Below are 12,587 nucleotides of genomic sequence, written 5' to 3' on the forward strand. Positions count from 1 at the left end.
TTGCTAAATAGCCCCAGAACCAAACAATGGTTGTAATTAAAATTCAGTCTACATTAGAGTATGTTGAAATTAAGAAGGCTTTTGTACAGAAGAAGAAAACCTAGATCATATATTTTTCAGTTGCCCCAGAAACACTATAATTACATCCAGATTAATAAATAACTTACATAAACACATTATATTAGTCCCTTGGAACTTTTACTACTTATTATCACTAAACTCGAGAACGGTGTATGATTTCTTAGTTATGTTTTTAAAAGATAGTAAAATAACCATGTAAATAAGTATGCATTAGTTAATAACGTAACCTTTGTTTCTAACCCAATTGTTAAATTCCTTTCTTACCGTGGCCTAGTGTTGTATGTCTTTAAAAAAAATGCCTTGATGGGCCCCTAGGCGAGAAGAGAGTGACCTTGTTTACCTATTTATTGTTTTGTATATTTATTTTAATATAAACTTAGACAATCATTTTTATCATGTTGAGTCTGGCTGAATGACTAAAAGTCTATGCCAATAAAAAAAAGAAGACTTTTTCTAACATCGGCGTTAAGCCTTCTTAATTTGAACACACTATAATGTTCACCATGTTCCCAGAGATATCTTCTAACATCAGCGTTAAGCATTCTTAATTTCAACACATTATAATGTAAACTGAATTTTCATTACAACCATTGTTTGGTTCTGGGGCTATTTAGCCAGTATTTGAGTTCACTGATGATGGACTGATAGCTACGAAAACTTTCGTTCTGAACACATTTTAGACAATCCGTTGGGATTTTTTAGAATTTTTTAATATACTTACCTATTAAGTTGTTTTACTTCGGTGTTAGAATATTTTAGTTTAATTTTATCCATTTTGTTCGTTTAAAATAGAGACTTGATTAGATCTTCGTTTTGAACATTACAATATGATCAATAAGCAGCTATTAACCCTACGTTAGGCGCGCGGTTATTGCTGACGAGCTTAGTCACGCGGTCTACGATTGTAGACCAATAGTTTTTTGTCGTATAATACCGGATTTTGACAAAATTAACAAATTAATGGTGAATAGTATGTTTATTAATGTCCGTACTTTGATATTAGATATATTTTTTTCCTTGGCTTCTCTCATATTGACAGTGGTAAAATTAAAAACGAGGTCATGATTTTTTGGGTGTTTATTCGCAAGTAAATGAAAATGGTCACAAAAATAAGCTCAATTTAGTAAAAAGCACACATATTTTTTATCTTTGAACTTATAAAATAACCAATACGGATGAATAATGAAGAATAAAACTAAAAGTAAAAAAAAGAGCAAAACTATTAAATGGTCAAAGTGCCACAATTTTAGTCCGTCAAACATTCAGTGCAACTGTCCCCAAAATGATCCTTGAATGCAAATTTGTCACATCTTTGGCATGCCCTTCTTGTTGACATTGCAAATTCGTGCACAAATACAACATCCTCCCACGTAATTTGTTGGAATATTATGGGGAGGGGGTACGACTTCTTGAACTCCGAGCAGTACGCGAGCTCGTCGTCTAAGTTCTCTTAGCAGGGAAGGTATAGTTGATCCATATTCAATTTGCGGTTTGATTAGTTCCCATGATAAGTTTTCAATGAAGGCGCTTCTTGAAACATTTTCATTTATGTTATTAGCTTTATATACACAGCAGGCTACATATTAGCTTTATATATACAACTAAAAACTGGAACGCGCTTTCTCCACACCAATTTTCATATCTTTAAAATACTCATAACAAATATTTTGTAATAAAAACTATCGATATTACAAGTGAAAATTGCCAAAATTAGCAGAATTCCAATCAAAAATTAAGTTGGAGAAAATGTAATCTCAAAGTTCAAAATTCGGTATACGTTAAAAAATGCATTTTCTCGGCTTCCCATGGAGCAATTTTCTTCATTCTTTTTTTGTTCCCAAGTAACTCGAGTAGAGCCATCTAATTAATGCATTGTTAAATGTCAAAGTTGCTTTTGTTGCGTTTAAAATAGAGACTTCATTTAGATCTTCGTTTCGAATATTACAATATGATCAATAAGCAGCTATTAACCCTACGTTAGGCGCGCGGTTATTGCTGACGAGCTTAGTCGCGCGGTCTACGATTGTAGACCAATAGTTTTTTGTCGTATAATACCGGATTTTGACAAAATTAACAAATTAATGGTGAATAGCATGTTTATTAATGTCCGTACTTTGATATTAGATATATTTTTTCCTTGGCTTCTCTCATATTGACAGTGGTAAAATTAAAAACGAGGTCATGATTTTTTGGGTGTTTATTCGCAAGTAAATGAAAATGGTCACAAAAATAAGCTCAATTTAGTAAAAAGCACACATATTTTTTATCTTTGAACTTATAGAATAACCAATACGGATGAATAATGAAGAATAAAACTAAAAGTAAAAAAAGAGCAAAACTATTAAATGGTCAAAGTGCCACAATTTTAGTCCGTCAAACATTCAGTGCAACTATCCCCAAAATGATCCTTGAATGCAAATTTGTCACATCTTTGGCATGCCCTTCTTGTTGACATTGCAAATTCGTGCACAAATACAACATTCTCCCACGTAATTTGTTGGAATATTATGGGGAGGGGGTACGACTTCTTGAACTCCGAGCAGTACGCGAGCTCGTCGTCTAAGTTCTCTTAGCAGGGAAGGTATAGTTGATCCATATTCAATTTGCGGTTTGATTAGTTCCCATGATAAGTTTTCAATGAAGGCGCTTCTTGAAACATTTTCATTTATGTTATTAGCTTTATATACACAGCAGGCTACATATTAGCTTTATATATACAACTAAAAACTGGAACGCGCTTAGTCGCGCGGTCTACGGTTGTAGACCAGTGCTCTTTGAACAATGGTAAAAATATAATGCAAACAGATCGGCGGCGTTTAGCAAACTAAGGAGTAAGTTGGAAGTATTAGTGACAGCTACTAAGCGGGATGGGGCGTATGTGCAGTTTTCTGCATTTGGCGAACACTTAAAGGAGAGTGGTTTACGATTGTAGACCGCGCGACTAACGGAGGGTTAACCTGTATTATCACTTGCGCTCTACTCTGCTTTACACTTAAATAACTCGAAGGCTTTCTTTCTCTTGAATCTTCTAGCCAGATGCATATTGTTGATGAGCCGGATGGCCTCAACACTGACGTGTTGAAGAAGTCGATGGTAGTGACCCTTGGCAAGTTGTGTAATGATGTTCTTAACAATATCATTTTCTAGGTCCCTATGGATGTCACTGTTCATATAGTACCAATTAGCATTGACAATTCCCTTTAGCACTTTGTTTTGGAATCACTAGATGATGTCTTTTAATTACTCTGTCTAGCACAAGCACATAGCTGGATGCAATAATATGTCCATATAGGTTTTAGAATCTGTTTATACAAAAATATTTTATTATAGATTGACAGAGTGGATTGTCTTCCCAATAGCATATATATTTTTATATTTGATACTTACTTTCCGTGTCCGGAACACCAACAACTTTAAATTCTGTATTTCCAATGGTTGGCCACATAGATGGCCCTGTCATTTGCTATAATTAAGTCTTGTTCTGTGCAGGTCTCTCTCATCTCTGTGCATGATAGTAGATGCCGGCTGGTCTGAACCGCGCCACAGTCGCAGGTATCGTCCTCCTGGTATCCCCATTTTTTCAGGTAACTAGCACAACGTGAAACGCCGGTTCTTAGTCTGTTTAGCGCTTTCCAAGTCGGATACGGTAAATTGTATCCAGCAGCCATTTCCTCCGAGGGAGGAAAATGTGTCGCGGTAGTTGACGCTTGCCATAGGTGTATTCGGCGCGTCTCTGGCGCTTCGGGGATGGATCTTGATGTTTTCAGGAAGCTTTTCTGAGATCTTAGTCTACTTGGCTGAGTTTGGTGGTCATATAAGGGGTGTCTTCGGTCCGTCTCCTGCTTTTTCCGTTCTACCTCTGACGTGACCTTCCTCCTGATTGGTGGTGGAGCAATTCCAGCAATGGGGTATACCTCTTCGATAGGTGTCGGTTTCAGGCAACCCGATATTATACGGACCGTTTCATTTAGAGCCACGTCGACGTTCTTTGCGTGAGCAGAGTTTGCCCATACTGGTGCTCCAAACTCCGCGGCCAAAAAACATAGTGCCAAGGCAGAAGTGCGGAGAGTATGTGGTTGTGCTCCCCATTTTGTATTAGTTAGCTTGCGGATGATATTATTTCTGGCACTTACTTTCTTCTTGACATCTTGACAGTGGTATCGGTAAGACAGAGTTCTATCCAGACGGACGCCAAGGTATTTTGGCGTCTTGTTGTGTTCCAGCATCTGACCACGCCATTCCACCTCCAGCGACCTTCGGGCATGCTTGTGTCTCAGGTGGAAAGCACATACCTGGGTTTTTGTGGGATTGGGTTTCAGATGGTTTTTATCATAGTATAGAGCCAAGTCTCCCAGGGCATCTGTCAGTTTCACTTCGACTTCATTGAAGGTTCTTCCCTGAGCTGCCACCGCTGTATCATCAGCGTAAATAAATTGCCTTGTTTGTTGGTGTATGGGTTGGTCGTTGGTGTATACGTTGTATAGAATCGGCGCGAGGACACTTCCCTGTGGTAGCCCATTTTTTTTTGGTCCCTCCACCGACTGTTCTTGGACTGGAGCGTTACGTAGAAGCGTCTATTCTGGAGGAGACATTTCACTAACCTTGTTAGTCGGAAATCCTTTGTAGTTTCGTAGAGTTTTGCGACTAGCCGTTGATGGTTAACTGTATCATAGGCGGCAGTTAGGTCTATGAACGCTACTCCTGTTATTTCCTTCCGTTCAAAACCATCTTCAATATGTTGGGTGAGATTAAGAATTTGACTGCAGCAGCACTTTCCGGGCCTGAATCCTGCTTGTTCTGGAATAATTTTAGTCTCCACATATTCTGCGATCCGGTTCAGTATCATTCTTTCAAAGGCCTTGAAAAGGTGGCACAAGAGAGATACAGGTCTAAAACTCTTTGTATCCGCCGGATCCTTCCCTGGTTTTAATAGGGCTACCACTCTAGCTTTTCTACAGGTTTTGGGGATTTGTAATGTACGGATGCAGCAATTCATCATTTTTACGAGCCACTCTACGGTTTTTAGTCCAAAGTTCTTTATTTGCTCTGTTCGTATGTCGTCCAGGCCAGCCGCTTTATTATCTTTCATTTGATGGATGGCGCCTCTCATCTCCTCTAGACAAAAAGAGGTACCTAGAACATCTCTTTCTTCGTCGATATTCCGTTGAGCTCTCACCTTGTTCTTTCTTGATGTCGTCTTACCGTTCATTAGAAGATGATGGGCTATCTGATCGGGTGTGACTTCTGTCATGTTGACTGCCGGAGCAGCGGGATCGTTGCCAAGATTCCGAATCAGCTTCCAGGCACGTCTGCTGTTTTGTTTCATGTCCAGACTCGTGACCAGCTTGCACCACCTTTCCGTTCTGTTGGCGGATATCGCATGTAACATTTCCTCCCCAGCCTGTATTGTCGCTTCCGAGAAAGGGTCTTCCTCATATAGCTGTTCGTATCTTTTAAGTAGGGGTTTAGATTCTTCATTGAGCCCCGCTATGTACTCAGTTCGACAACCTCTAGGGATAAATTTCCGTGATACTTGCTTTACGATTTCTACAAATTTATCGTATGAATCAGGGCAAGGTTCTAGCTGGGAAACTTCTTGATCCAATGTTTCAGAGAATTTTTCCCATTTTGCTGTAGTAAAGTTTATATTTGATGTTCGGCTGTTATTTTTTCTTTTTAAAATTGGTCCTCCAGCGTAACATAAATGCAATAACTAAATACTTTGCCGTATCGGCATATGGTATCTTAGTATTATTTTTTATATTAATAAGACTGTGTTGTTTCTTCTTGTTACTAAAATTATTGTGCACAGACTTCATTTTGTTTAATTTAATTCGACAAAAATTTAGGCCAGTTAACATATACTTTTAGTTTTCTAGCTGCTTCGTCATGGTCTTCACCTATGGCCAAGAAGGTAATCAGCACAGGTGCCTATTGTGCTAGGGTACATATAGGTAACTATTGTGTTAGGATAGGATGATCTCATTCAGGGATATAACTATTGTATTATTTATAATAGGTACAAGACTGGTCCTATCCCACCACCTTGTGGTGAACGGGTGAACCTGCATAGGCTTCTTCTTGCTTAACTCCTTAACCCAAATTGGCGTGATGGAATTAGAGTCATGAGAGTTTTCAACCGTTTTAGCAGTAGCACAGAATTTATACTTAATGTCTATATTCTTTGGCAGTAGTTTCTCGTATAGCTTCGAAATTACAGGTAGTAAGAAATCGGCCTACAATGATACTGTATTTGGTTGTTTTCCAGGATTAAGGTTCATTATCACCTCTGTCACTTTCCATGTCAATATACCTATCTTAATTCGAACGAGGCATTTTTACCCAGGCAATAATTAAATCAAATCCATGTGCATTCCTGAGATTGATGTTGCCTTTAATTTCGTTGGATACTTCTTAGAACGACCAAACGACCTTATGGCTTAGTGATTTTAAAATATCCTTTTTATTATTTCTCTTATAAGGATAGTGAGCCTTCTAGTGAGTAATTTATAATGATAACAATACATTGGCCTATAAATAGTCCTAAAAGTAAAGATCTTGGGCTGTATAGAAAAAAGTAAGCGCGTGTTGAGTAATGCACTTTGGTTGCGTTGGTTGTATGTTGACTAAATCCAGCAGTATATGATGCTGACAGAAAAGGTATTGAGGTATCAAATGCCCGAAAATATTTTCTTCTTCTTCTTAATGTTAGTGCAGTGCTCGATATCGAGCGTTGGCTATCAAATTGGCTATAGTAATTTTTGTTGACGGCAGCTCGGAAAAGGGATGCAGAGGATGCGTTAAACTATTCTCTCATGTTTCTAGGTTATGACGTTCTTCTTCAACCTGGCCCTCTTCTTTTCTGTCTGCCTTGCCTTGTATTATCAAATGGAGTATATTATATCTCTCTGAGTTTCGCATAACATGGCCAAAATATTTAAATTTGCTATTTATAACTTTTCTGACAACTTCCGTAACTTTTCCCATCCGATGCAAAATAACTTCATTACGAACTTCATCTACCCAACTTATTCGTAGGATTCTCCGATACACCCTGATTTCAAAGGCTTACAACTCAATCTTCTCAAGTCATAATAATGAAAAGACATTCTCCAATGCACGGAGTCTCTATCCGGATTTCCGTGTGAGGACTATTTTAGGAGGAACACTATTACAAGTTAGAAAATTAGGGTAGGGTCTTGGAACCTGGAACGTTTTACAGGTAAGGGTATGGAATTGGTAGATGCGCATAGAAAAGAAGAGTGCAAGTTGCTTGCATTCAAGAGACGAGGTGAAACGGAAAAAGGGAGAAGGAATTAGGCGAAGGATACAAATTGTGGCATGTATGGTTCACACAATAGGGAAAGGCACAGTGAACGATATTTTATAAGAGAAAAATTAATAGAAGAATAATTGTACATAGTGGACAATAAAATATACAATTTTTTCATATACTTTCATGTTTTGATTAGAATAATAAAACTCACATTCAACGCGCTAAACTATTTTTGGAAAAGTTAGTGTAGCACAAATACCTATTAGGTACTGACTAAAAAATTAGATCTAAAATCCATCACCCTGTAAGTTGACAACATTCCTCGTCATCTCGTATATGGCAGCGCCGATCGGATATACGTGTAGGCCCATTACCAGCGAAACTGCCAATATACCGAGCCACATTATACCAAAAGTCAATACATATATGAGTCGCGGTCTTAGCGATCGCAATAACCATTTACCACTATCTGTAATTCCCACGACGGCCACCAGATGATGTCGGCGAGCCTGATTGCGCTACGCTACCGCTCCAATGAAAACAAATTACCTCCTGCGGAAGGATATTGCCGGTCCTAAAAGTCCTACGACTCTTATTTGAACCGGCAAGACGACGTGTGCAGGCGTTCTTTCTCTTTCTAACATCTGCTTTTAGGCCAGCGCTGAACGCGATGAAAATTGCTATTGTGTCAATCACCTCACGAAAATTTTCAATACGATCTAAATGAGATCATTAGCGATATAAAAATACTACAATATTTATAATTACGCCAGTCAATGGGAGCAAGAATAGGATATTACCTCCGAATTCTATCCTACTGCATGGATTTTAATGAAATTTTGGGCCTAGCCTCTACTTATCTCCTAATTCAAAGTCTACTCTATGCCGATATGTGCTTTTATGTTTGGGGTGGTTCACACCCCTTCTTAGGGGTGGAAAATTTTTTGGTTAAAATTATCACGAAATTCGCTAGAGAACCTAATTCAAAGCAAAAACTGTTTTATAATTTTTTTTTTGAAAACTCAACACTTTTCGAGTTATTGTGGTTGAAAATTGGCCATTTTCATTTAAACATAATACCTTTCCGATCGTTTTTTTGCGAATATCTTAAAAACTATGCATCTAACTAAAAAAACTATATTCAACAATTTTGTAAGTTATAAAAAACAAAGAGACACTTGCCTCCATAACTCTTCTAGTTATAATACAAAAAGAGATATATGGTATTTGAAAATAGTTTGTTTTTTGGTACATTCTCAACTTGGTGTATTTAACTTGAAATAACAGAGAAACGGTCGATTTTAGGTGTATAATGCTACCAATACCTTTGGTAGTGCTTGAAAAGACCTAATGAGCTATATTAAAGGTCCATTACATTAAAATTAAGCGAGGTATGCTGCAAACAAAATTTATAATTAATGAGTTTTAAGAAAAAATGAGAAGTAATTTTAACCGCCATCCACCAAAATGTAAATGCATCGTTTTCCTTCTACAATGCCTTTTACTATAGTGTTATTTCTATGTTCGTTGGACGGGTTTAAATGAATGGTTTTTGAAAAAAAAAGATCAAATTATAGAGAACATTTTTAAATTTTCTTAAAAATCTTTCTTTTTCTCCATGTAACTTGAAATGATAACAGATACAGTAATGAAAAATAAAAAAAATTATCTAAAAAAACCCTACATTTTTGTGTGGTATCATTTTTTCGTATCTCTTATCATTTTCGAGTTACATGGAGAAAAAGGAGGAATTTAAAAATGCGCTCTATAATTTGATCTTATTTTTTCAAAAACCATTTATTTTAAACTAGTCCAACTTTTTGAACATATAAGTAACACTATAATAAAAAGTATTGTAGAAGGAAAACGATGTATTTAAATTCTGATGGATGAGGGGTTAAATATACTTCTCATTTCTTCTTAAAATACATTAGTCATCATTAGTCATACAATGTAATCGACATTTGGTATTGCTCATTTTAAAGGTCTTTTCAAGCACTATAAAAGTTGAAATTATACACCATTATACACCTAAAATCGACCGTTTCTCTGTTATTTCAAGTTGAATACACTGATTTGAGCACGCAGCAAAAAAACAAACTCTTCTTACCTACCATATCCCTCTTTCTATTTTAACTAGAAGATTTATGAACGAACGAATCTCTTTGTTTTTTTATAACCTACAGAAATATTTTATATAGTTTTTTTGTTAGATGCATAGCTTTTAAGGTATTCACAAAAATCCGTCTGAAAAGGTGTCCTTTTTCAATAAAAATGGCCAATTTTCAACCACGAATAACTCAAAAAGTATTGAGTTTTCAAAAAATAATTATAAAACAGTTTTTGCTTAAAATTAGGTTCTCTAACCTCTTCCGTGGCTATTTTAACCAAAACATTTTTCACTCCCGAGAAGGGATAGGAACCACCCCTAAGATCAAAGCGCACATTGGCATAGGGTAGACTTTGTTTCATGAGCTATTCCCTACTTACTGTAAAAATATCAAGTAAATCGATGTAGTAGGATGTAATTCGGAGCCAAATACCCTCATTGACTGCCCTAAATGAATTGAGTACATATTATCGGCACCATTTTTACAGGATCTATTTGCAGTCCACTGCACAATGTCCTTGGAGCATACAACTATTTTCAAATATTTTCTTTTCATTTTTATCTCCAAATTACACACAATTCGTACTTATTGTCTGCAAAATAAACATTCATATAGATCTAGCTAACGTATTTACTATATCTCTTATCTTTTTTTATATTATATGATTAATATGCCATAATATGTAAAAAATTATATACCTACATAACATAAATAGGTACAGATTTTTTTTCCATTTTTCGATAAATTCTTAAACATGGATGTATAGGTCTGGATCCCGCGTATGAAAAAAAAGTTGATTAATAGCAAGCTGAAAATTTGTTAATAGCTTAAGGGTGTCTAGTCGGACAAACTTTGATATATGGGAACACTGGAACAGGGGAAGTTTTAATTGTGGAAGAGGTTAAAAATTTGGAACGGTCAGACCACGAAAACGGCACATGTATTTTGTCCGACAGAACAGACTTAAACTCTCTGAACAGAGATTAAACTCTCATGCAAAAATCAGACTGCTATTTATCACCAAATGGGCGTTTTAATGAGTGGAACATGTAGAATATGTCAAATGACAGGAATTATGACAGGTGATAAATAGCAGTCTGATTTTTGCATGAGAGTTTAATCTCTGTTCGTTTAAGTCTGTTCTGTCGGACAAAATAAATGTGCCGTTTTCGTGGTCTGACCGTTACAAATTTTTAACCTGTTCCACAATCAAAACTGCCCCTGTTCCAGTGTTCCCATATATCAAAGTTTGTCCGACTAGACACCCTTAAGCTATTAACAAATTTTCAGCTTGCTATTAATCAACTTTTTTTTCATACGCGGGATCCAGACCTAGTAGGTATATGTTCAAACAAGGTGAAGTGTAAACGACTTCTCATGGATATTTGTTAATATGTGTACGTACCACAAGCGTATTAACTATTCTCGTTCTTAAGGTGTTCCGTCTTCTATCGAAGGTTGGATATCAACATGGCAATTCTAATTTTACATACAGCAGCTCTAAGTAGTTGGTTATAGCTCCGAATAAACCATTCCCTTAGAATTCGTAACCAGGAGGTTAATCTTCTTTCTATATCTCTTTTACCTTTTATTTTGCCCTCTAGATTCAAACGCAGCAGACTACGAGGACTTCTTACTATATGACCGAATTATTCAAGCTTCTGCCTCTTGATTGTCTGTATAATTTCTCCCCTCTTATTTACCTTTCAAGAACTTCAATATTGCTAATTATATCTACGTCTAACTTTTAACTTATAATTTCTTAATCTTTAATTGCTTCAATGTCCAGGCCTCAACTCCATAGAGCAAAGTTGTTAAAACGTAGCAGCGCTACAACCTTATGCTCATATACATTGTAAATCCCAAATCATGATTTCCAAAGTTTATACATTGTAAATTATGATTTGGGAGTGCCCCTAGTGGCATTTAACGTGTCTTGGTTTGTTTATTTCTACTGCATCTTGAATGTAAATTTAGTATAGGTCTCTACTACCTACATAATAGATATTTCATTTTCACAAATTTTGCTATTTCTGTACGGCTTTTAATCTTTTGTGTTTGTTCTGCGTTTTGACTGACCAATGTTCCTAGATATTTGTATTTGTCTACCCTTTCAATCTGGATATTGTTAATATAAAATGTTTCGTTGTCTTTTGGATGTTTTGTAGTGACCATGATTTTTTTCTTTAAGCTCATTTTAATGTCATATATGGTAAACTTGTCATTTAGCTGTTACAGCATGTTTGTCAGATTTTGTAGAGTATATGACAGTGTCATAGGCGTAACGTATATTATTAAGGATTTCATCATTTATGATGTGGTACTTGCTATTGCTGCTAACAGAAGTAAAAGATCAAGTGAATAGAGCCAACAGAGCCACAGGAAAAGAAATGAAAGGCAGAATTTACAAAACAGTCATCAGACCAATAATGACATACGCGGCAGGAACACTGCCTGACACAGAGAGGACAAAAAAAATGCTCAAAAAAGCGGAGATGAAAACCCTTCGAAAAATCGATGGTACGACTCTATGGGACAGAGCTAGACGTATAGGTAAACGTCGAAGATGCAAGGTGTGGACTACATTAATAACTGGGTAAGAAACAGAAGAGTATTATAGAATGGAGCGACCACATAAGCCGAATGACAACAAATAGAGTTGTAAGGACGGTTCCACAATAGGAAGACGTTCAGTGGGAGGACCACGAAAACGATGGAGCGACAACTTACTGAAGGCACATTGAAAAAACAAACAGAGTCATGTCTATACAAAAAGAAGAAGAAGAATAGAGAGCTCAAACCAAAAACAGTCAACCATATTTTGTACGACGACGTGGTACGAGATTACAGGAAGTACATACTTTTTGGAGACTTATTTGGAGACTTAAAAATCATATGATATTGAATGGCCAAAATCTTCTTGGAAGTCGACGTCGATCGTGGAGGAGAATTATACAAACCATAACGAATGAAGAGATTTGTTGAGTGAGGCCAGGGCTCCAATTGGGCTATAGAGCCATAAGACGGAGGAATGTATTAACTCAACCTGCACAAGTTGGTAGAGCTTCAGAATTCTGGAATGAGTATCATAAATAAAGAAAAGATGTGCAAAAACCATT

This window comes from Diabrotica virgifera, chromosome 7, assembly GCF_917563875.1.
Source record: "Diabrotica virgifera virgifera chromosome 7, PGI_DIABVI_V3a".
NCBI lineage: Eukaryota > Metazoa > Arthropoda > Insecta > Coleoptera > Chrysomelidae > Diabrotica > Diabrotica virgifera.